Source organism: Podarcis tiliguerta, assembly GCF_965153285.1.
Source record: "Podarcis tiliguerta genome assembly, chromosome: 5".
Classification (NCBI taxonomy): Eukaryota; Metazoa; Chordata; class Lepidosauria; order Squamata; family Lacertidae; genus Podarcis; species Podarcis tiliguerta.
In genome coordinates, this window is record NC_139538.1 from 76858517 (window position 1) to 76883002 (window position 24486).

The 24486-nt window shown below is 42.8% G+C and overlaps 1 long non-coding RNA gene across 3 annotated transcripts in view; it reads left to right on the plus strand.

Moving 5' to 3' along the window:
• Positions 1-4487: 4487 nt before the first annotated feature.
• The window catches only part of LOC310677335, a 31550-nt gene continuing 11551 nt past the window's right edge, over positions 4488-24486 (plus strand). The window contains exons 1-4 of one of the 3 annotated variants that reach the window (XR_014511087.1): positions 4488-4572; positions 11001-11116; positions 13345-13535; positions 13631-13779. This is a non-coding gene — a long non-coding RNA (uncharacterized lncRNA). The remainder of the gene's footprint in view (positions 4573-11000; positions 11117-13344; positions 13536-13630; positions 13780-24486) is intronic. The other 2 variants (XR_014511088.1, XR_014511089.1) reach the window with 2 other exon arrangements.

Below are 24486 nucleotides of genomic sequence, written 5' to 3' on the forward strand. Positions count from 1 at the left end.
GGCACGGTGGCAGCAGGAGGCCCCATTAGCTAAAGTGGTGCTTCAGGTTAAGAACAGTTTCAGGTTAAGAACAGACCTCCAGAACGAATTAAGTACTTAACCTGAGGTACCACTGTACTTGATGTCAGGTGCCCCCCCCCCTCCATGCCTAAGGATGAGAGAATTCCCCCTATTGTGTTATTGTTCCATGGGTTTGCTCTCTCCTGGTTTGCACTGCTCCTGAATTCTGATTTAACTTGGATAATTTCTAAAATTACATTTGGAATTGGAGCATGCAGAGTGACTTGTAACTGCTGCTTCCATTTCATTTGTGTGTTCTTTCTGCCTCCCCAGTGAGCAATATGCGCTCATGAAACACTGCAAACAAAAGGTGTGATTGTATACAGAGCTTTTTTCATGGGGAGCTCACAGGAACTCAGTTCCGGCACCTCTCGGTTGGGAGCCATTGCCATTCTAAGAAAGCAACGGAGGTGTTCATTGTGAGTTCCAGCACCTCTTATTCTAGAAAAATAGTACCAATTTGAATACCTGTCTTATCACGATTCTTTTTGTAGTCTCTTAATATGCTGAAGTGCAGATGTCAAACATCCAAGAAAAAGAAATTTGGTGCAATCATGTCTACATTAAGGTTGCTTTTTTCTGGTTGTTGTTGCAGTACTTTATTTGTTTTGCATGCCGATTAACAATGTAGAATGCGGGGCCTGGGGGGCGAGGGTGCATGAATGAATGGAAGGAACTGGAAATTGCAGAAAAATCTGCATACTCAGGAATCTGTGTTAGCTGGAAATAGCAGCAACACAATTGTGGAACAATGATCAGGCCTAAATCAGATCATGCGGCAACATTAGGACTGGCTCAGGATCCAATGGGACTTTCTGTTGACTTCCACTAGTGAGGGTCCTGCCAGTGGCATTTTTGACTGCTCATCTATTTGGTGGGATGAAAGGGGGAGCTCTGTGCTAGTAGAGACTGGCAGGGCAGTGTGGAAGGACACATTGACCCAATCCAACCCCCAAGCCCCCGCTGCCTGGTGCTAAGGAGGTATGAGTTGCTCTCTAGATCTGGATCCAACTCTGGAAATAAGGCCAGCTAATTTGGAATGCCAGCTAATAGGGACGCGGGTGGCGCTGTGGGTAAAACCTCAGCGCCTAGGACTTGCCGATCATCAGGTCGGCGGTTCGAATCCCCGCGGCGGGGTGCGCTCCCATTGTTCGGTCCCAGCGCCTGCCAACCTAGCAGTTTGAAAGCATGTCAAAGTGCAAGTAGATAAATAGGTACCGCTTTATAGCGGGAAGGTAAATGGCGTTTCTGTGTGATGCGCTGGTGCTGGCTCGCCAGAGCAGCTTCATCACGCTGGCCACGTGACCCGGAAGTGTCTGCGGACAGCGCTGGCCCCCGGCCTCTTAAGTGAGATGGGCACACAACCCTAGAGTCGGAAACGACTGGCCCGTACGGGCAGGGGTACCTTTACCTTTACCTAATTTGGAATGCCATAATCCAGGAAGAAATCAGGATGAGAAAAATTTTGGGAGCTTCTCTAACCAACCCATAGCTCTGTGGAAGCTCTGCATAACTGATATCTTCCATTCATTTTCTTACTGGCATTCCGTTGTGCACTAGAATTGCCATAAATTTCATTCATAGCAAAACTGGGAACTCCTGTCCTACGTATTTTGAGATAATGCATTGGGTTCTTGAGCTTTTGAGATGAAAATATGAAAAGCCCAAACCATCAGGTGTCAAAACTTTCTTAAATGTGCTGCTCCATGCTGAATCCATTCACATTTTGAACAGGAAGGCTCTTCTTCAGAGGAAATTACTCAGCAGTTAGACAGACACAAATGGAGCTTTTCTGTTATCTCCAGGGCTGTCGACTGTATGTACAAATTATAAAGCGACTCGGATGGAAGACGCCTTCCAAATGACAGGCGACATTTAATGCAAAAACAAAACATACGAAGAACACTTTGGGGAAGTCCCAATGACACTTCGCCAAAAGCACAAGCAAATAAAACTAAACATCGTTTCTTATGATCAGACTACATGATATTCACAGCTGTTTGCCACTCTTCTCTTGCGTTTCCCCTTGTTTTTGAAAGCAAAAGGCAGCCTCTAGTACAGTGATGGGACACCTTTGGCTCTCCAGATGTTGTTGGATCCCAACTCAGATTAGCCCTAATTTTAGGTGTATGTCTGCCATTCTTTCTAAGGTGCTATTTTCAACTTGGCTCCAGCTAAGTTTGAGATTCTATTAGGGCGGACCCCAAACTAGATCCTACTCTGCCCAGTTGTGCTCTCAGCCTTCCATGGCATCCTCCATTCAAGCAAAAAGAAAACCTATATGTTGCCTGTAGGAGAGTTTTTTTGACAGTTTTCGCCAACCTGGTGCCCTCCATGTGTTTTAGAAGACAGTTCCCATCCACCCACAGACAGCCATTTGAGGGCACCAGGCTGGTGAAGTTTGCTTCAACAAGATGACAATGAGGAAATACATGCCACTGTAGTGTTGTTGTTGTTGTTGTTGTTGTTGTTTTATTAAATTTGTATACCACCCTTTATCTGTAGATCTCAGGGCGGTTCACAACAAGAAAATTACAATACAAACCCCCCAAAAAATACTTAATAAAAATAGGAACAAAAACAAACCAATAATTCCCCCCCTCCCACAACACATTTAAAAGGGTACCTGACGTTGATCAGCCCAAGGCCTGGTTGAAGCGAAATATATTCACCTAGTGTCTAAAGATGTGTAATGGCAGGTAGCCACTGCAGAAAAGGCCCATGCTCATGTTGCCACCCTCCAGGTATCTCATGGAGGAGGCACATGAAGAAGGACCTCAGGTGGTGATCTCAGGTTCCAGGTACGTTCCTATGGAAAGAGGCAGTCCTTGAGATACCTCGGTTTAAGAACAGCCCTGTTTACAAACTATTCAGTTTACAAACTCTGCAAAACCGGAAGTCATGTCCCACTTTGCGAACTTTACCTTGGTCTAAGAACAGAAGCGAAATAGTGGAAGGGCACCGGCAGTGGGAGGCCTCATTAGGGAAAGCATGCCTCGGTTTAAGAATGGTTTTGGTTTAAGAATGCACTTCCAAAATGGATTAAATTCATAAACCAAGGTACCACTGTATTGTCGTCCTGAGCTGCAAAACCTTACTGAGCATGAGAATGATGAAAATGAATTTGATTCCACACTTCAAGACATAGTACAAAACAGCATTTTACTTGATAAAAAGCTTCCTCTATTGACCACACTTATTTAAATGCTCACTTCTGCCTCCATTGAAGGCTTTTGACCCAGTAAAGAGACTTTAAAAAAACCAACATGAAATTAAGATACCACCTGGACTAAACCACACTTTGGGTAAAAAATGTAACCTGCTATTCTTTTAACATTCAGGTATATTTTAATGCTATCCTTGGGCTTCCTATGTTAACTATCAAATTTCACCCTTGACCTAAGTGCTCTCCTCTGGGGGCTGGGGGAGAGAGATACAATTCAAAAGCTCCAGAACACTTTTTGTTTTACCTGATAGTCTGCATGGTCATTATGCAGCAGCATTTGTTTTCCACATAATAATGATTAATCTCATATTCACTGCTGCTCTTCAGAAGATGCCTATGGTTATTTATATGTGTTTCCAACTCACTCAGTAATTCTACTTTATTATTGGAAGGACACATGCAAAATAGACATTGCAGGGAAATATAAAGTCAAGAACTGTTATGTACTGAAGTTCTCACCCTGGGCCAGCAGGGGGATACTGTAGATAGTTTTCACTTGGGTCCGCATATGCAAATAAGGGATTGAAAGTGACGTTCAGCGATTGGATAGTTACAGAAAGTTGTTACAGTTGCGTGGTACTGAAGCTCTATATAAGCAGGCTGGCTGAACCCTACAGTTCAGTTCTGTTCTGGCCTGTGAATAAACAAGAGCTGTTTGAAGAATTGCTGTGTCATCTGGTATGTTCACCCACAACTTAACAAGAACACCCCACCCAACTACTGCCTGAGTTCAGCCCTGCATCTTGATCAGACCAAAAGTCTATCTAGCCCAACGTCCTTTTCCCAATTTTGACTAACCAGTTGCTTCTGAGAAGACCACAAGAAGGGATGAAAACAATCTCTGTTTTTTGCCCATTCCCAGTTGCTAGTGTTCAAGTATACTGCCTCTGAAACAGGGAAGATTCAGTTACCGGAAATGGCTAATAGCCCTTGATACACCTATCAGTCATGGTTATGTCTAATCCACTAGTTTCTCAATCATGAGGAAGAGAAATATACTCATGGAGAAGCATATCTAACTATTATTTATCATGACTTATTTTATTACATTTATATTTCACATTTCCTTCAATGAGACAACAGCCCCTTGAGACAGGCAAGCCTGATTAGGTTTGTTTTCACCTCATCTCTGTGATATCACTGTGTAGCCTAATCTGACTGACTAGGTAGCATTGTGATGTCATCCTGTTCAGTATGGGATCCCTGAAAGGCTTGGATCACTCATGTAACAGATCCATGTAGAGACAATGAAGGACAAACCAGAGGAAACAATGGCACAGAAAAAGGTAAGAATTAAAAAGACAAGGAATTTGTGTGTGTAGCGGGGATTTCTATTCAACTAATATCACTATTTTGACTCAAACAAGACAATATTCTTCACAGAGCAGCGTACATCTTACAAGTTATGCCTGAAGTACTCTTCACAAGTAAGCATTTAAAAGAGCAATTTATATTTTTAGAGACAACATATAACTAGAAATTATCTGGTAAAGGGCATTGATAAATTCAACCCACTTTCATTCAATAGCCAGTAATCTGAATTAACTCCAAGCGATGGGTATTAACAACATAATTTTGGCAAGCAACAGTGGTGACTCATTAGAGAACCAATGGAAGTACAACAGACTAAAAAGCAGATAAATCAAGAGTTTTCTCTTATGAGTATGTCATTGTGCTATAAATGATATAAAAGCACAGCCACAATATCCAAGCAAGCAAAGCCATAAATCTGAGGCTATCTGAGATGGTGGTGGGCAGAGAAAATTTTGCTTAACAAATTTTGTCTCGGGGTGCTTCCAGAAAACCTGTTTAGTGAGCAAGTTTGATGTGCAGGACTATGGGATCCACTTTAACGGCTCAGCTTGAAAATTTGTGTGTGTGTGTGTGTGTGTGTGCCACTGAATCACACCTGCAAAAATAGTGACAGCATGGAAGTGTCCAAGGTTCTGAATATAGCCACCAGATTGCCTTTTTCTGTCGTACCCCTTTCATTATAAAGATACCCATCATGTGCAAAACGTACCCACATCCCAAAGGTCCCAGATTCTGTCCTTTAGTTCAAAGATTCTCAAGTTGCAGGGCTGACAGTGTTCAAGGCACTGATGGCCACAGCAAGACAAAAGTGAGCGAGATAGATCAACGACCTGATTTAGTATTATGGTACCTTCATATGGTCATATCAATGGGATGCAGCTAGCAAGTGATTAATGTAGTCTGCACATACAGCCCAAAGGTGGGAACTATGTGTTTGTGTGATAGATTTGGGGAGGGGCAGCAGGGAACATTCCTCATCTAAATGTTACTCTGTCCAAAACAAAAATTGATGTACATAGGAGATTAAATATCAGAGAACAGAGTTCTAATGAGGAGAGGAAGGCAGATGCAAAAGAGGACAGGGCTTCCTCACCTTTAATGGCTGTGTGGGAATTTCAGGGAATTTCAGCAAATGTAGCTTGTTGTGCAAGGGACCCATGCTGGAATGCTCTATTCTAGACATCTGTTAAGGGTGCACAAGTTCTGCTCCTTCCCAAAACCTCAGTGCACATTAAAAAGCAGATGCCAGAGGTACTAGGGTAAAACTAGATGCTGGGGTGTTAATGCCATGGACCCCTCCATCTTATGCTCAGGTTGTATAAATAAAACCATATACCCTAAAAAGACCACAGTCTCTACTGACCTTCATTTCAAGGAAACTGAACCCTGGATAAGTGCTGAGTTTCCTGCTCAGAGACTTAATAACACTACTACTACAACTACTACTATTATTATTATTTAGAATTGAAGAGGAAAGGGATGGGTGGTTCTTTGGCCCGAAAACAAAATGGTGGCAGGCTGATATGGTTTATAATGACATGTTCCAGCTGCTCAGGAAAAATGTGGTATTAGAAACAATGAAAACTCACCTGCTTCAAAGACAAAGGTGAGGTAAAAACATACAGCAAGCACCTGGGAGACTGAAGTTGTGTAAATAAAGAATAAATCAAGCTCTGAAGGTTAATGCAGCCTTTAGACAAACTGAGAGAATTTAGGTGATCTCTTTGAGTTTGTTGGGATGGTGACATCTTGCCATTATGATGATGGATAAGCATGCTAAGGGAGTAATCATCCATGTAAATTTGTCTGACATCAACATGAAGTGGGAATGGGGACGCAACACAAGCTTCGGCATCCAATAAAAAAACAAATAAGGGGCCAGTGGAGTGCATTTGTCAATACAAAAGCACTGAGAATGCAGTGAGGGGGGGGGGACCCATATGTAACCAGCTTTCCTCAAGCAAGTACCTTAAAGGGGGGGAGTAAGGATTTTATTTTTTGCTTCACTTGGGCCTAAGAAAGGATCTTTAAAAAGGTGTACATTAACATGCTAACTTTTAAATACAGGGCAGGCAAATAGTTTTCCTGCAGTGGCGTGTGGTAGAATCCCCACCAAAAGTGAAATTTTGAGGAGAATTCCACTCAAAAAAAATGTTGAGGGAAGCTCAAAGTATTTTGATAAGTCTAGATATATTCCATGGGGAGGTTCTATTCCGCACATCCCTACCTGGGACACACAGAGAACTTGGGGCAAGTTCTTGGTTAAACTGTCTTGCCGGGAGGTTGTGGGTGCCACCGGTCTCACACCAGCACTAGATGTTCTGCCAGGGGTCCAGGGCTGGCACAGAAACCCTCCAAACAGTTGGCAGATGGCATTTGGCACCAAAATTCCCTTAAGGAAAAAGGGAGATGGCTAGACTACCCACCCAATAAACTTTCCCCCTATGAATAGGGAGGCTTCTTTTTTAAAATAATGGATGTATGGATAAGAATGCAAATATATAAACCCTTCTCCCCTTCAGTCTGAATGATGCATGCCTCTTCCAGATTACCTGTTTATTAAACATTTACTCTGGTTTGTTTGCAGAGAGATTTGTCAAGCAATGGTTATCCTAGGCTTTTGGGTGCATTCTGCCATCACTTAGCTTACCACAAATAGACTTCTTTTTTTTTCTTTTTTGAAGAGGGGAAACAGGTTTCAAGAGCACTTATTCCAATTTCAGTCAATCTGTTAATAAGTCAATTTTAAGTCTTGTAGGTTGATAAGGGAGCACAAACCTAGAGGAATTTTTTAGCATGTGACTTCAACTTTGGGAGAAGCCTGCCCACACTGACCTTAGGATGTGTAAGCAGCACTCTTATGACCCCCCATTCACAATGTAATACACAGCCAAGCTGGATCTCTGTGTGGACTGTGTATCTTCTAATAGCTACTAGGCACTGGGGTAGTTATGTTCTAGAGTGATACATCTCTGCAAATGACCATTATATGTTGCTTCTGCTCAGGGCTGGCCTGTGAGAGCTTGTGAAATCTCATGAGATCTTGCCAGAACCTATTGCCATTGCCTCTGCTTTGTGGGCACCACCAGATAAGGGAGGCTTCTGTGGCAGCATAGCAGCACATTACTGTTTTACCTCTGGCAGTAAAATGGGACATGCCACTCCTGTTTATTCTAGATGAAGATATGTTTGAATTCTACCTCCATCCATACGTGATGAATTTCCACAACGTCCTGATCAGTTAAGCAAATCAGTTAGGCAGCAGGGCAAGGAATCCCAATGACAGACTAAAACCATGTACCAGAGCTAGGGGGTGGGGGAACAGGCTTCTTCAGTATGTAATTTTTGGAACATGTAATTTATTTGCCAAGGTGCAAACTGTTTTCAATAAAATGTTATCCCGCCACTCCCTGCCTTAAGTGCTGAGTTTAATATTGGATAGTAGGGGAAAATGATTCACGTCAGAACCATGCTGAGATTTATGCTTAGTGCTTGAATTGACTCATGAGACATTTTGCAAGGGGTGAAATTATGTAAGAAAAGCCATTCAATGAAAGACAAGGCACTTTGTCCGGCAACACTTCTAGGCATTTGATATACAAATCCCACCCACTTGGATCCCACCTGCGCGTTTGGCCTTTGTGACTCAAACATTATGGCTGGGAACAATAAGGATGTGGCTTAAATGGAAGCTCTTGACACCTCATGCTTAAAAGGGGGCTTGGCTGCAGTGGTCTATTGACGTCAACTTAATGAATCTAAACGCTGACATAAAATCAGCTGTGTTGATGGAGCCCACGCCTACAGTGAAATATTTGGTGTAGTTCTGTAGTTCTGCAAAGGGTAGGGAGACTAGGGATTTCTAACAGATAATCTTCAGCACCTCTACCAAAATACACTTCTCAAGGTTCTCTGAGGGAAACCATGCCAGTGAAACTGTTATTAACCTAATACTGTGGAGCAAATATTCCCTTTATATTTCGGGAGCCACTCTGGACAATTGCTTAACTTAGTCTTACACATACTTCAGGTATGTGTACTCAGAATCACAGTGCTAATTTAAGAAGGTGTGTGCATGTCTGTGTGTTTAGGACTGTAGCATTAACTTGTCACTCATCAGCAGAGCCATAAGTGTATATATTAATGGAACAACATGATTATGGCTGTAGGAAGCTGGCTTATGCTAAATTAGATCACAGATATATCTTGCCCAGTAACTTCTCAGACTGTAGCTCTCCAAATTTCAGGCAGAATTTTTCCCTGCTCCTGAAATATGAGATGCTTTAGCCAGAGGTGCTGACTAACTAGGCTTGGGACCTTATCTATGCAGAGTATAGCCATGGATCCTCTGTACCCTTGAAGTATAGAGCCTGTGTTTCTTCCCTATAAAATATGAACCTACAATCTGAATAAGGTATTTCACACAAAAGCACCCTGATGGGCAAGAAGCTGAATTTTTAAAACAAACAGACCGAAGGGCACCCGCCTCCCTAGTCTTTATGCATAAGATGACCAGATGCATAACGTTCCTTGAAGGAAACACTCTCTGCTTTTTAGTTCCATCTGCTGGCAAATTGTTGGAGGCCTCACAAATGCAGCCTGAACAGGGCTCCGTATCATCTATGATTTATGTGGCTGGCATTTATGCTTCAAATCGAAACCATAGTCCCCAAATGATTCGTCTTGAGCAGTTTGGATTAAAAAAAGGATTACATGCAGCTTTAAGGATTTTGTCCCCTTGCCTGAGCTCAACCCCTACAGTTCATTCAAATCTAGTAAATGATATGTGGACGGTGTCTGTTGGAGGCTCAGAAGCAGTGTTAGCATTGCAGGCTGGCCTAGTCCTCTAATTTTTGTGATGGTGGCCTTAGTTACTGGCTAACAGTGGAGCATGATTTGGCTAAAATAGGGAGAGAAGCATGGAGCGAAACTTTGGATTTGATTAAGGGAACCAAAGCACACAAATTCAAGTTTTTCTTGAAATTCAAAGAGAGACTAAGAAAGGCTTTTAGTTGCCATCAGAAAAGCCCAGCTGGATCAGATCAAAGGCCCTGCTAGTCTAGCATTTTGTTTCTTGCAGTGACCAGCCAGATACTCCTCAGAAGCTGGCCAGTGGTTCCTGGAAGCAGCAGCCCTCGTCTGCTGCTTGTTCCATGATTTGTTATTCAGGGGCCCTGAGCCTCTAAACCTGGAGGTTCCATTTTGTAAAAGTGGCAAATCAGTGTGGTTGCACGTGACGGGGGAAATTAAAATGACAATTTGATACTCCAAGCTTGTTTACTCAGGCTCATAGAGTTCAGTGGGATCATCTCTAGGGAAGCTTGCATGAGATGGTTGCAGCCTTGGAGTGACAAGTGGGTCTCTGAGTGAGAGCCTACCAACTCTATATGTCAGCTAGCTAGTTGCAAACATGTGTGACTTAAAAAAATATATCGCACCAAGATGCAGTATTTTGCAGCTGAGCCTTCAATGCTACTCATTATTGAATGTTAAGGCTGCCACTTCTGACTCCAGACGTTGCACTTGCCCAACTTCACTGAAGCAGAATAGTCACAGACCCTCCTGTACATTCTCTCTGCAGTGATCTTATCAGTCCATCCTTGCCTGCTGCATAACACACCTGCATGCCTTCTTGCGCGAGCAGGTGAAGGAGACAGATGACTGAGTTGTAAATGGAGCATTACTTCATCCATACAATTGCTTCTGCTGCCACATATGCCTACAGCAGGAGGTACTGTAGGTGATGGGCTTGTTGGCTCCCTGCAGCCTTTCTCCTTCTGGTCATCACTGCCATGACATCTGTCACTGCCACTATAGAACACTGTTTGATAGCACTGCTAATGGCTGACAACCCCAGTGTACCTGAGTATTCAGCACCAATGCAATGATTCTCCATGGAAAGTTGCAAAGCACACAGGCAGAGATGTTGGTCCTTATGATCACAGTTGTGTAATTCTGCAGAACACCGGCAACTGCTTGGTGGTAGGTTCATAACAGAACAGCCACAGCCACAAAAAGCAAATCTTCACCCAATCCCTAATGGATACATGGGATGCAGTGCCACCAGATGTGGTGATAACCACCATATTAAATGGCCTTTAAATTAATTAATGGGATATAGGTCTACTGACAGAGTGGGGAACCAATTGACCTTCAGACTTCAGTTCACATCAGCCACAGGCTGCATGGCCAGGACTCAAATGTGATGGGAGTTGAGGGTTGCAGGTTTCCTGCCCCATATCTATTCTTACCTGTAAGCCTACATCTAAATACCAGGCAACAGAGGAGGAATGTTCTGCTTCCCTGAGGCATCTAGTGGGCCACAGTCAGGAACAGAACATTGGACTAGATATGTCTTTGGTATGAACTAACAGGGTCCTTCTTCTGTTTTTATTCCCAGGCTCTGCTGTGCTGTATATGGCAAGATTGTGGGCAATGGGACTGATTGCCAGAGGATGGATATAGATATCTCTCCTTCACTGAACTTGTAGTCAATTCATCTCAGGATGTCATAAGGTAAGCCAGCCCAGTATAGAGTTTTAAATCATTCAAACAGATGGTGTGTGAGGCGGTACCATTAAAACACTCTCAGATGAAAGCTAATACAGTACTACTATACTCTGTTTACCTAGCAAGTGTTACCACAATTCCAGAATGGCCTCTGTTGCTGCATTGCAATATAATGCAGTAGGATGAGAAATCTGTTCTCTGAAAATCTAAGTGCCTCCTTAATACATCTTGTCTAATAATAATGATCTGCTATCATGGAGCCTGGAAAATGATTTGTCAGCACAGAGCATGTGCTGTAGATTCAGAAGTAGAAATCTTTGCTCAGTTAACTTTGTGCAACTTTGGACATCTATGTTGAAATATAGGAAACCCCCAAAGTCTGCCTGCCGGAGGTTTCAACAGCTTCCCTATCTCTACACAGCCTCCAAAACAGCTGGTAAAACTCCATGTTAAGAGACCGTGAACTGCTGCTTCCAGACACTGGGGAGCATTTGGGATACGATTTCACCCATCTGCTGCAATTGTAGTGGAACATTTAGTATGGAGACTCTTGTGGCCTTTGTGATTCCCAATAAATCCAGATGAATTAGCATGACATTGGCCTTATTCAGCTTTCCCCCCTTGTGCACCTGCAATCACATGAGGGAGGAGAGTGGGGTCACCACTCCCCTCTGCCGTGTCACCATTGCCTGATCTGTGCACCTCGATAAGGGTGACTTCTGCAAGGGGGGATCTTGCTGTAAGCATGCAGGCTCCTCATGCAACTGAGAACTTTGAGAGATCAGGATTTGAAATGCTTCCATTTTGCCACATGGCAAAAATTACCCTTGCAACATGTGAGAGGCATGGCAATCAAGCAACAATGATGCAATACAGGGGGCCGGTCAGGAACATGTGACCCCCCCTTCCCCCTTCCATGCAATTGGATTCATGTGAGGAGGAAGACCCAAAGCTCTCAAGGAGGGTATGAAGTAGGGGGTGTAGCTGAGCAGGGGTGTAGCCTGGTGGAAAGTCTCAAGGGCCAGACAGAGGGTGAAGAGTATATGGGTTTGTGTGAGGTGAGACACAGTAACCACAGTAAGAGACTTTATTGAGCTAACAGAATTGAACAACAGGGGCAAAGCAACTGCTTATATGTATTTCTAAAGGCTTGGACCACTCCCACTCTCAGTGTGATTGGCTGTCTAAACCTGCAAGCTGCAAATCGTAACTCAGAGCTTAAGAGCCAATGCCAGTACACAATAGAGGGCTCACCCACACTTCTCATTGTCCTGTTATTTTTAGGCAGGGGTCTGATGGGGTTGGGGTTTCTTGGGGGGGGGGCTGTTGCTTTCCTCAGGGAAACCCGTGGTTTACTGCCCAATTGACAAACATTAATCCACAATAGTTCCAATTAGCAGTAAACAGGGAATTTTCCCAGGGAAAGTGGGGTTACAAAAGAAAAAACTTTCCGACCCATGCCTAGAAATCGCAGGACAATTAGAAATTTGGGTGAGTCTACAGAGGGCTGCATTTGCCCCCCAGGCCTGAAGTTCTCCACCACTGCTCTAAATGGTGTACCTACAGCAGGAAGAAAATAATATGAAGCGTTTCAGAATTGCAGTTTGTATCAGGAGCGCCTTATTTGCATCATTAGCATGATTTATCATAGACTGCTTTACGATGCAGCTTGATCTGAAAATCGGGATTGGAATATTATGAATGATGTGGTGAATATCTCATGTGAGTCTCGTGCGAGTCTGCTGCTTCCCCTTCCCCCAACTCCTAGGGAAGGTTAGCTGTGATGAAAGAGAGATCTGGGGATAAACAACACCCACAGAAGGAGGAGGAGAAGAAAGCCAGCCAGCGGTTCCTCCTTTCCTGTGTATATGACTTCAATCCCCTCCAGCTTTGTTTAGTTTTTTTTTTATATATAAAAAAAAACCTGGTGGCAAAAAGGCTTCAAAATTCCGAACAGGAAGAGCTGGCTGGGCAGCTTTTCATGTGAGAGGCATTAATGTGTAGTCTGGCTCTATGTTCCCTTGAGCTCCTCCTGAGAAAACATCTGTAAGAAGGAGCCGCATTTAAATGCAACTGCATGCTTGCAAATAGCCCACCACAACAACAGCTGAAGAGTGACTGGCGAATCTGTTTCAACAACAGATTCTTTCTTGTTATGTAGGCTAATTTGTGAAGAGTCTCTTTTCGGCATTCACTGTCAAACTGAAATTTAAACGACTTGACTTCCTGTGCAGGGAAATAACAGGCTTGGGGCAGGGATGTGAATCTGAAGTCCATGGCATCCAGACTCTCCATCTGGCCTTCAGGAGTCTTTAGAGGCCACTCCCCTCTCCTGAACAAGATGGCCCTTGTGTTCCCTTCCAACTCTACAGTTCTGTGATTCTATGGTTCTATGTACACCACCTTCTGCCTCATGGAGGAAAAGGTGAGAAATAAATGTTTTAAAAGATAAATTAAAAATAAAAATTGCTTCTGCCTGACACGTGGAACTAAGAAAGCTTGATGTAATTTTCTTTCAAGATCAAATCATTATTATTTTGACCCATTGTCGTGGGGCTCCTAAAAGGCCTGGGACACATAGGCAGGTGTCTACTCTGCCTATTTGGTAATCCAGCACTGGAAACAGGCTGGAACAGGCTCAGGAGTGAACACATGATAAAGTGACATGGGTGAGTACTAGAGGTTTCCACCCCTACTTTGTGTGTGTGTGTGTGTGTGTGTGTGTGTGTGTACTTTTGTCAAGTTCCCAAAGTAGGCCAGTGATCAAATAAGACCAGAAATATTAAAGCACAAACAAATCACCTTCATTAGTTCATCAGTTTCAATTTTCCTTCTCCCATGTTAAAAAAGACAAGGAAGCCATCCGTACCTACGGGACCGCCTCTCCTGGTATGCCCCACAGAGAAACCTACGGTCTGCAAATAAAAACATCCTGAAGGTCCCAGGCCTCAGAGAGGTTAGGCTGGCCTCAACTAGAGCCAGAGCTTTCTCGGCTGTGGCACCAATCTGGTGGAATGCTCTGTCACAAGAGACTAGGGCCCTGCGGGACTTGACATCTTTCCGCAGGGCCTGTAAGACAGAGCTGTTCCACCAGGCCTTTGGTCAGGGCGCAGCCTGACCCCCTCCTCTGGCAATCTGCACAGGGCCTTGCTTGCTGGTTGCCATCAATTTGTTTTGATTGATTTTATGGTGGAAAGTTTTTAGAATGTTGGATTGTTTTGACTGTTGTTAGCCGCCCTGAGCCCAGCTTTGGCTGGGGAGGGCAGGGTATAAATAAAATTTATTATTTATTATTATTATTATTGTGGGGAAGACATATGGATGGCGTTTCCTTTTTGTGTCTATATTTGCTGCACTAAGTTTCTCCTTTTTGTTTGGCGTATCCCTCTTTCCCAGCCTGTTCTCTCCTCCTCATCTTCTGTTGCCCGTAAACCCACTCAACAGTCCATTCCCAAATTGCTTTCTTTCATTTGGCAATGTGACATCCACATACTGTACGGTGAGGTTCGTTGACTTGCTGTTTTCCCTGTGTAGATCTTTACTCAGCTCTTTTTGAAGCCCTGTATTTTACACTAAGATGCTTTAATCCCCCCCCCCCATCTGCCCTGTCCCTCTCTTGATCAGTTGTATTTGCTTTCCATTTCCATTTATTTATTCTTTTCTACCAAGGGCAATGGAGCCAATATGTAGCATCTGAAGCCAAATATAAGGCTACCCTTGATTCTGTTACAGGGCATCCTCACCACTCCTTGAGACCCTTCTCTGGAGACGGCAAATGGAGAACCAGGGGAATGGTGTGCATATACATGAATTTGTATCTTGATCAGCAAATAAAAATGGTGCAAGGCTACATGTTTGCTTTTGAGAGCCAGTGTGGTGTAGTGGTTAAGAGTGGTAGTCTTGAAATCTGGGGAACCGGGTTCGCGTCTTCACTCCTCCACATGCAGCTGCTGGGTGACCTTGGGCCAGTCACACTTCTTTGAAGTCTCTCAGCCCCACTCACCTCACAGAGTGTTTGTTGTGGGGGTGGAAGGGAAAGGAGATTGTTAGCCGCTTTGAGACTCCTTCGGGTAGTGATACAGTGGAATATCAAATCCAAACTCTTCTTCTTTGAATGGGACATGAGGTCATACCAGTAGAACTCCTGGGCTTTAAAATGGGGAGTCATGCACAGTTCTTATGGGATGCTAAACTGTATGCAAAATAAGTACCTATAAATAGCAAAAGATCAAACCTTGCTCCTGCTGACTCACTAAAAACCCGTAGCTCAAAAGGGATAACATATGGAATCCATTTTTTCCACATGACTGAATAAGCAAGACTAACGTATATTGCACATTGGGAATAAAGAATGGATTAATAAATGATCCGGAGACTGAAGGACAGGGCATAAAAAAGAAAAAGGTGTCATTACTGGAGATCAACGGAGAATCATACATATCAAAATGTGGCTGAACTTCCAGATCCCTCTCCAAACAGAGCAAGATGATAACATACAAAATACAATGTATTTTGAAAACCTGCCTCTGCCCCTAGAAAGCTTCCCTTGCTTAGTTTTGGTGGATTTTTGTCTTGGGCATGTGATGCTTCTTTTCAGCAAGGCAGAAATAGTCACAATAATAATTGGGGTGGTGTTTGATCAGCAATATTTCTTCCATGAAACAGCCAGCTCAGCTCAAATGCCTCCCCACCCCCATCAAACAATTCAGGGGAAGTGGTGGGCATTTAACTCAGCCATGTCGTGCGATCTCAGTGATCAGTGACCCTTTTATAAGCTATAGCAGTTGCACAAAGTATGGCAGCAATTGGCTAACCCACGTAGGAATAGAGTCTGCTAATCATTTCAGAATATTGCAGCATTTAACTTGTGCAAATTCAGCTTTATGTGCAGGGCCAAAAAATGTATGATTGTTAAAAAAAATAAAAGGGGTGGACATCAAGTGGGCGGGGGGAGTTGGCAATCCCACCTGCCATAGTACCCACTTTGTGAGAGAATTTGGAGGTGCAGGGAGAGTGTATATATATGCTTTTGGTTTTATGCATTATCGCTGGAACGTAACCCTCGCTTAAGCTGAGAGTCAACTGTACTCAAAACAGTGTTTACTGCTAAGAGGATTTAAGAATAAATTTAAAATATTGCAGGAGTTTTAAATGTTGAAAGTTTGTCAAGCTGTATTTCTGAAAATGTTTATGTTTAACTTATTCTACAAACTACCTTTCATCATCAGTTGGCAGAAGCACCCAATGAGAGCTTTTCATTCACATAATATAATGCTTTGTGGCTGAGTTAGAAATCGTTTATGCAATTCCATGCAATATATATATATATATATATATATATATATATATATATATATTGGGACATTCCTTTATTATTAATTGCATTTGTATACCAACCTTCATCTGAAGGCGGTTCACAACAGCATTTCACAAACTGGATAGCATGGACTTAAGTTTCCCTCCACAGAATTATCATTGCGAAGGAACACCTTTTTAAATTTTTGAATGAGTCACTTGATCAGACCTCCTCATAGGCCCAAGCTAGATGCTGCAGTCTGCTCTTTCCGTAACTTCTATTCACGATGACACAGTTGTCAAAACAGTACTTCTCTGTGTTGGCAGAAATCCTAATATTTGCTCTGTCAATCATAAGTTTATTGCATGACACCACTGCAGAACCTTTTTCATGCTCACAAAAGAAATTCCTACAAAATCATCTCTTGCACAGAGAGGGTAGCAACACTCCATAAGATTTTTCTCCATAGTGCACGTACTCCTCTTTTATATGCCTTTTAAACGTAGAGAGCGGGTGACTGGCTTCCCTTTATTATTCATGAGAAGAGATAGAACATGTATTCTTAAAGCAGCACCTGAAAATAATTTGCCTCATCCTCGTCTCATGGTTGTAATACTTTTAACGCCCTGCTCTCCCCGCCACTGTAAAATATTGGACAAGAGAATTTCAACTTTGTACCTCTTGCAGCTTTGCCCAACAGAGCAAGTTGTTTTTGGCATCCGTCTGTCTCGAGAGACAGCAGAAACAGCGGCACAGAATTAGGGAGGCGGAAAGCTGATCTTTCATGGAATTTGCTAGTTTGAAAACGCTGGTCGAGTGGAGCGAACAACATTTTACAAACCTGTGTGCAGAGGATTCCTAGTATAAATTGAAAGCTTATACTAATGGGAAAGCCTTTATGCACTGATATGGACCTGGAAAGGAAATAGTTGCAAGCCTGTGGGACATAGCATTGTTATAAGAACACTGTGGAGGGGGAAATTCCTGCAACAACAACAACAACAAAACAACAACAATAAATTTATTTATACCCCGCCCTCCCCAGCCTCAGGGCGGCTCTGCAGGGGGTTGGACTTGATTACCCTTGGGGTCCCTTCCAACTATAATTCTATGAAATGGCAACTGATAATGAGAGTCCTCATGACTTACACTGTTTCAAGAGGACATTGTGGGGAAGGGGAGAAGTAGTGGCTGCCAACAGCACAATGAACAACAGGAGCAGAACTCTTGCTGTTCTACTGCTACTGATGGTTTTAGTGTGAGTCTCCTTTGACTGCTTTTTACTGAGAGGTGAGGTAGAAAAGTTTTAAATTAATTGAGAAAATATTTTTTAAAAAGGAAAAAAGAGAGAATACCTCATACTGTACAGTGGTGCCTCGAGTTACAGATGCTTCAGGTTACAGACGCTTCAGGTTACAGACTCCGCTAACCCAGAAATAGTACCTCAGGTTAAGAACTTTGCTTCAGAACTTCAGTAATAGTTGCAAGGTAGATATAAGAAATTAGATATATTTAGAAAAAGTTTAATTATGATAAAAGTGTGTATTGGCAAGAAGTAATATGAAATCGAAATATGGAATAGACGGAAGGTTCGGTCTTTAGTATTAAGACCAATATATGTTTTATTGTTTGCTAAGAAAATTATGTGCCTATGGTTATTCGTGTGTGTAATTTGGTATTTGTGTGTTTTTCTTTTTTCTTGCTGTATCAATAAAAATCTTTTTTTTAAAAAAAAGAACTTTGCTTCAGAATGAGAACAGAAATCATGCGGTGGTGGTGCAGCAGCAGCAGCAGGAGGTCTCATTAGCTAAAGTGGTACCTCAGGTTAAGAACAGTTTCAGGTTAAGAATAGACCTCCAGAACGAATTAAGTTCTTAACCCGAGGTACCACTGTATGTCACTCCCACTTTGGAAACAAGTCAGTGTAACTGCGAAGCCGAATTCTGCAGCGAGATCTAGATGAGCAGAGAGTTTTGGAAACATCATTGATTATGAACTGGAGAACAAACTCTCTAGCACCAGTAGAGCTGTAGGTTTGTGATCCCAGTCCGGTCCTGGAATCCAAGTTTTCCCAGCACAACAGGCCCATAGCCACCAGACAAAAACGCTGTTTGTTGCCCACCCCATCTCTACATTCACATCAAAGTTATGTCCTTGCATATTCAAATAAGGCTTTTCAATCACCATGAAGAGAAATCTCCAAAGCCAGAGGAGCCAATTTACTGATGTTGCTGTGGCGATATTTTAACATGGATGATATTAGGAGCAATTGCATTCTCTCCACACCCACCCCCTTTCACAAGAAGCTTCCGTTCTGGTGCATCTGTTGTTTCCATAGTAACCAGAAAACACTAATCTGATACCACAGTTGCTCCTGACTCAAGATAGTTACACTTTGTTACAATTATCTTCTCTTGAATGTTAGGAAGACAAGGTGGTTCACAAATGCTGACACTTGGAGGAGTGTTGAAAACAAATATGCAGATACAACGTGAGAGAAATGTTGAGCTGAAGTATTGTATCGGAATTAGCGGTTATAACGAATCGTCAAATATTTGTTATTTATTTTTCTATTGTGTTGCTCTTTCTTTGGTGACTCAGAGTGATTTCTTTCAGGTGGTTTCTCTATCTAGGTAGTGATCAAGCTTACACAAGGTTTTCTACAGCAAAGCTGGTGGTCCAAAATCATTTAATTTATAGCATTGGGCACAACGTAGAGTACTAACCACTATATGATCACGGCCAGGTTAGCAAGAAGTTCTGTGAGGAGTATTAATGGAAATATTTTTAAAATGGAAAAGGAGAAAATAGGTTAAGAGATATAAAGGCAGTATTAAGTTAGGAAATGCATAAGAAGTGATGTAAAACGGAAGATTATCAGAGGTGCTGATGGAAGTCTAATAAGATTGTATTTGTGATAATTTTGTGGGGTACGTTTTTTAATTTTGTATATCAAAAATCAATAAAAATATTTTTTAAAAAAATAATTTATAACATTGGGCAAATGCTAGTGAAAAAGAGACAAATCCCATTGGGGTTGTGTTTAGCTCTTTAAGATTAACTCTTCTACGGTGGTGACTCACAACTCCATGAAAGAATGACTTTACAAAAAGCATATACAATATAACAGGGGCAGTGAACATTTTGGAGGCCCATGATTACATTTGCAAACTGGACAAAATTTCATGGCCACTACAGACACATCTACCACAACCCATTATAAGCACTACAATAGAATGTGTATTTCGTCCCTAATTTCAGTGGGGGGGGGGGTGAGACTGTGGAAGGCCTCTGTGAGTAAGTGTTCTCATGGATACTGTGCTGTTGACTAATTTTATGCTCTACAGGAGGAAGATCATAGCTCACCAAGAGAGTATATTTTTGCATGAAGGTCCTAGGTACAATCCCCAGTAACTCAAGTTAAAAGGAATCAGTAAATAATATTGAACAAAACTCTGGGGTGAGCATCGATCAGGTCTCAATATGTTGGCTTAAAGTTTCAGGGTTCTTCCAACTTTCAGACTCCAAGGTAAAGGGTAAAATCAAACAATGAGGAACTAGAACCCAAGGGGAAGACACCTTGCTGCTGGGCTTTATGACAGTTTCCACTAGCATCTTATTGGATCAAGCTGCTATCAAATGATTTTTTGGGGGGTCTCATTTCCTTATGACCTTTTCTTTCACTTTCAGAACACAGAAGTAAAAAATAAAAAAAACCATTTAACCAAAACTCCAGGACTTCAAAAATGTGTCACTCATTACTCATCTAATTAAATATCATGCTCTGCAGCTTGTAACAGCCCATCTCAATTAGCACATGGCCTAATACATTTCAGACTACGTTTGATGAGCCATTTTTGTTGTTGTCTTATTTCATGATTTACAATTCTTTTCTTCTTTTTCTTTCATTTCTGCATGAAAGATAATGTAATCCTGTGTTGTACTCAACAGTTTTCATGACTCATTTGGGAAGACTGTGTCAATCCACATTCCTTATTAAATGGACATAAATGATAGGAAAGTTTCATTGGAGTTGGGGTGGGGTTGTACCTTCTGGTTGCTGGCCCTATTCCTGACCCTCAAGCAGCTGAGATGCCATTCACACAGAGGTCTTCACACAGAGCATTGGAACAAAAATGTAGGGTATGGATCACTTCTGATATGTGTGCAGGCCACTGGAAGTAAGAAATGGAATGTGCAGGGGGGGGGGGCAAGTAGCACATCGGGGACAGGATTCCAACCCTCCTCCCCCATCCCATGTTCATTTATACCCTGGGTAACTGCAAAGAGCTTGCTGTAGAAAAAATTCAGAGAACTTCAATAGTGTGTAATAATGTGTTGGGAGGAGATAGTCTGAAGACATGTCATGATGTAACAGAAGTGAACTTGATTAATGTACAGTGGTACCTCGGGTTAAGTACTTAATTCGTTCCGGAGGTCCATTTTTAACCTGAAACCACTTTAGCTAATGGGGCCTCCTGCTGCTGCCACACCACCAGGGCACGATTTCTGTTCCCATCCTGAAGCAAAGTTCTTAACCTGAAGCACTATTTCTGGGTTAGCGGAGTCTGTAACCTGAAGCGTATGTAACCTGAAGCGTATGTAACCCGAGGTACCACTGTATTAGAGAACATGGTAGAAGTTTGCCTACTCTTCTCCCATCGAGCTACATACTTTAGGACAGTATATCTGTTGCTCTCCAAGACACTGGACCATGGCTCAGTGAGCCAGTCAATCATCCATAGACCCTGGGTCATGTACTAATGCTAGTCACGTTTATCAGGGACAACAAAGCATACTGAGATGTGGCAATTCCATGCAGCCAGTTGAATGTGCCATCTGTTTGGCTGGCAGCAAATAACAATCATATTTGAAGAGGGATATTGCATGCCTCAGTTTTCCCTCTTTAACCATATCATTTTGTTTATTTTGGGCACTCATTTTCATTTATTATGGGCATGATTCAGACAAAGGAATGGACTTTTAAGTCCCAAGCGATTTCAGTGGGAAAGTGCTAACTCTGTCACTGAAATCAATGGCACTTAAAAATGTATTTAATGAGGGCTGAATTGTGTCTCATATTTAAAAATATAGTTTTCCTTGGCTCCCACAATGGCTAACCAGTTTAATTCAATGCAATAAAAAAAACCTGTAATATGTCTTCTAGACCTATGAAGAGAGCTGGCCAGACATATTTGTGTCAGGAGATCTAGAAGGAGGATACAGCTACAGGGGATGCCTACTAAAATTAAAATTATCAGGGTTGGGGATTTACAAAAGTCTTCCCCCTCCATTTTCTGTTTCGTAACTCAAACAGCCTCCATGTCATCAATTTCCCCCTGAATTCTTCAGTAATCATCCCAGTTCTATTTCCAGCTGATCTCCAATATGACATCCCCTTTCTTGAGCTAGAACACTCTTAATTCACCAGCTGACTTTCCAGCAAAGAGGAGGTTAACTCACTTACTTTAAACCCACATAAGCTCAACACTCAACGCCACATGCAGGGTTAAGTTACTCATCACCCTAACTCAGAGAACACAGAGCCTCAGTCAGTGGGGGAGATGCCAGCTCATCCTTCAAACATCAAAGCAATATACTGTTGCTAAGCACTCATTTGGTCTCTGCTGAAGGACATCAAACAGCTTGAACTCACCCATAAAAAATGTTGGGGTTTTGGATCCGAGGCCCAAAGTAGCTGGATTTCAGTTTTAACTGCAATGGCTCTCCCAGAAAAGCACCCAGTGGTCTCTCATTAAGAAAAGAGTTCACATGGGTGAGCTTTGAAGACCAGGCAATGGTGGCTGTGATGTCTATGGCTCCAGGAGATGGAGAGTAGAATATTGGGGGGAAAGAAAAAGTTACAAACTTTCTGGAATTATGCCCAATTCCAATTTTACCAGCTGCCTATTAGTTTAATGATATAAATGTGAAAAAGTGTACCTGGCATTTATTTTGTGCATACCACCCTTGTCTCCCCACCCCCTGTTCTACTTAGAAGAAAAGAAAACAAGAAGGGGAATGAAGAGAGGTGGGGAACAGGGGTAAAAAGAAGGAGATACAAGAATCAGCAATGCATGAATTTCAGCTAAAGCAGGCTTCCTCAATCTCGGCCCTCCAGATGTTTTGAGACTACATTTCCCATCATCCCTGACCACTGGTCCTGCTAGCTAGGGATCATGGGAGTTGTAGGCCAAAAGCATCGGGAGGGCCGAGGTTGAGGAAGCCTGAGCTAAAGCATCCATAACAGATGGCCATCTAACCTCTGCTAAAAACCTCCAAGGAAGGAGAGTCCACAAGCTCCTGAGGGAGAACATTCCACTGTCAAACAGCTCTTACTGTCACAAAGTTCTTCCTGATGTTTAGTCAGAATCTCCTTTCTTGTAACTTGAAGCCATTGGTTCACATCCCACCCTTCAGAGCAGGAGAAAACAAGCTTGCAATGCTCCCTCTTCCATGTGACAGCCTTTGAAATATTTGAAGGTGGTTGTCATATCTCCTCCCAGTCTCCTCTTTTCCAGGCTAAGGATACCCAGCTCCTTCAACTGATCCTCATAAAGCTTGGTTTCCAGACCCTTGATCATCTTGGTTGCCCTCCTTGAGAGATCCTATGGTTTGATACTTTCGCACCAATTCCTTCATAAATATTTGAGAAAAGGAAACCAGATCCTACCACAAGTTGCTTGAACTGCTACTTCAACCTCAGGCATTAAAGCAATGTTAAGAATAAAGTGGAAATGGGGTGCCCATGTGCCCTACTTAACAGAAGTCACTCTATCAGAAAGGGTTTCAGAGGATAGTCCTCTCTTTGAAGGGCTGTTCGGTGTAAGCCTGGCTTAAAGATAGAACCATAAGAGGGAAGAGCAGGCCCTCAACTTGCCCATCAATAGCACCTCAACACCAGACTGAGCAGGCAAACAGGTCATCTGTTTACAGTCTTCCGCACTATGGTGCAATGCATTGCATTTCTGTTTAATTTATAGCAATAAGTTCTAAATGTACATCTTTACATATAAATTAGCAAACACAAATTTTATTGACTCTTGTTTCCTCTTTTGTCCTCTTTTTTGGCAGTGTCTAAGTAGACAATGATTTGGGTTTTGGTTTTTTTCTTCAAACAACAACAAAAGCAATATTTCTTCATACTAATGCTAATTCTTACAAGGAGCTGGGCAAACTCTTCTGCAAATATTAACTAAATTCATGGAAAAGCACTTGGGTTTCGTAAAGTCAATATGCCCTCTTGTACAAGGTCAATATAATTGACGTCCTCTGTACATACAGTATGTGCATGTGCACATTTTGCTTTTCGTTCTTGCCGCTGTTCCCTTTTAATAGAGAAATGACTAGCAGAAAATTGATATGTTTGTAACATAGAATGACCCTCCCACTGTACTAGTTTTATGTGATTAATTTTAGGGTGCATTCTGACAGATTCCTTCAAGCCTTACTTTATCATGAATCTATGATTCTTTTAAAATGAAGACTCAGCAACTATTTTAGGTCGAGCTGGGCAAAACCTTTCACAATGATCATTTTCAGCTGTACAGTGGCGTAGCGTGGGTTGTCAGCACCCGGGGCAAGGCAAGTAATTTGTGCCCCCTAACCCGGGGCAAGGCAAGTAATTTGCGCCCCCCCCCCGCTGCACTGTCCCTCCCCCAGATAGTCCCTCGCTCTCTCTCCGCACCGCACCGCACACCTGGCAGCCTCCCCTCCACAGTGGGCGGCGACCCGGCGGCTCGGATCGGATTCGCACAGCCAGCACTGCAGTGAGAGAGAGTGAGTGAGCCAGGTAGGGGCAGAGAGCTGCGAGTGCGAGTGCGTCCCCCCGATGTTGCGCCCGGTGCGGCCGGCCCCCCCCTGCACCCCCCACGTTACGCAACTGCAGCTGTACAAGAGCTGGTGCATGCAAAGTGACTAGAGCTACAAAAAGGCAAGCAGGGCAAAGACCTTTGACAAAGTTGCTTTTGATTTTTGCACTGTGTTTGCCCCGTTAAGTGTGCAAAGTGGTCTGCTTTCTGTGTGCCGGGACTTCTACCTGCTGCAATGGTAGGGTCTGTGTCTGTTTGTGTGTGGCTCT